Genomic DNA, 975 nt, shown 5'->3' with positions numbered 1-975 from the left:
ACTGGGCGGACAGTGTTTCTTGCTCACGGGCTCGTCAAAGTCTGTGATGTTACGTCAATCATCATATCCAGATCCGTCTCCAGAAATCCCAAAGCTGCAGCCATGTGCGTATATATATATATACACCGAGGCGGAGTCGTGGACATCTCTTGCTCTCCAGTTTCGTGCACCGCGTCTGTTGGTTTAGCGACGAGCGCACTACAAAAAAGAGCTTTCACGGGAAGGGGGCACTCTGCGCAAAATGTGTAATGCATGGTTTGTTGCTGACTCGTCAGGGCCCCGATGGAGCTAGAGCGCACACAGGATATGCATAACGGGATAGTCACGCGGCGGAGCATCAGGCGCACAGGGCGCCGAGCATCACACCGCGCGCGCCCTTGCTCTCCGACCCCCGTGCACACACACGCAGCGGAACGCGTCCAACGCACGCCCCCAAAAGGGACAGCGAGGCCGCGACAGCCACGCGCATGCCGTCTCGAGGCCGTACGCCCACTGAGAGAGCGCCCCCGAGGTGACAGGATCGCGTAATGAAGGCAAAGGGGAGAGGGTGAAAGAGAGGGAGGGTCGGTGCGACGATCAGACGGGGCGTGAAATAACGCTGTTTTCATTGCTGTGTCAACGTCCATCTGCGACGGCTTTACATCGGCCTGGTTGTCGATCACATCGCCATGCACATGCGCCAGGGCAGGGAGGGAGGAGGCGTCGGGGTCGCGGTCAGACTGGGGCGACAGTGTTTCTTGCTCACGGGCTCGTCAAAGTCTGTGATGTTACGTCAATCATCATATCCAGATCCGTCTCCAGAAATCCCAAAGCTGCAGCCATGTGCGTATATATATATATACACCGAGGCGGGGTCGTGGACATCTCTTGCTCTCCAGTTTCGTGCACCGCGTCTGTTGGTTTAGCGACGAGCGCACTACAAAAAAGAGCTTTCACGGGAAGGGGGCACTCTGCGCAAAATGTGTAATGCATGTT

At 56.7% G+C, this 975-nt stretch overlaps 5 non-coding genes across 5 annotated transcripts; all 5 read right to left on the bottom strand.

The window, feature by feature from the left end:
• Positions 1-65, bottom strand: Tc00.1047053450091.50. Its single transcript, XR_008254541.1, has one exon. It is a non-coding gene; the product is annotated as a C/D small nucleolar RNA (snoRNA), TB11C2C1 (small nucleolar RNA).
• An 80-nt stretch (positions 66-145) lies between these two features.
• Positions 146-213, bottom strand: Tc00.1047053450091.40. The gene has a single exon (XR_008254540.1). It is a non-coding gene; the product is annotated as an H/ACA snoRNA, TC11C4H1 (small nucleolar RNA).
• Positions 214-573: 360 nt separating this feature from the next.
• On the bottom strand, positions 574-665 carry Tc00.1047053450091.30. The gene has a single exon (XR_008254539.1). It is a non-coding gene; the product is annotated as a C/D small nucleolar RNA (snoRNA), TB11C2C2 (small nucleolar RNA).
• A 49-nt stretch (positions 666-714) lies between these two features.
• Positions 715-783, bottom strand: Tc00.1047053450091.20. The gene has a single exon (XR_008254538.1). It is a non-coding gene; the product is annotated as a C/D small nucleolar RNA (snoRNA), TB11C2C1 (small nucleolar RNA).
• Positions 784-863: 80 nt separating this feature from the next.
• Tc00.1047053450091.10 lies at positions 864-931 on the bottom strand. The gene has a single exon (XR_008254537.1). It is a non-coding gene; the product is annotated as an H/ACA snoRNA, TC11C4H1 (small nucleolar RNA).
• Positions 932-975: the final 44 nt, after the last annotated feature.

The sequence above is a fragment of the Trypanosoma cruzi genome (genome assembly GCF_000209065.1).
Source record: "Trypanosoma cruzi strain CL Brener chromosome Unknown tcruzi_1047053450091, whole genome shotgun sequence".
Classification (NCBI taxonomy): Eukaryota; Euglenozoa; class Kinetoplastea; order Trypanosomatida; family Trypanosomatidae; genus Trypanosoma; species Trypanosoma cruzi.
The sequence above is the reverse complement of the archived record's forward strand: the minus strand, read 5'-3'. Positions and strand labels throughout refer to the sequence as shown.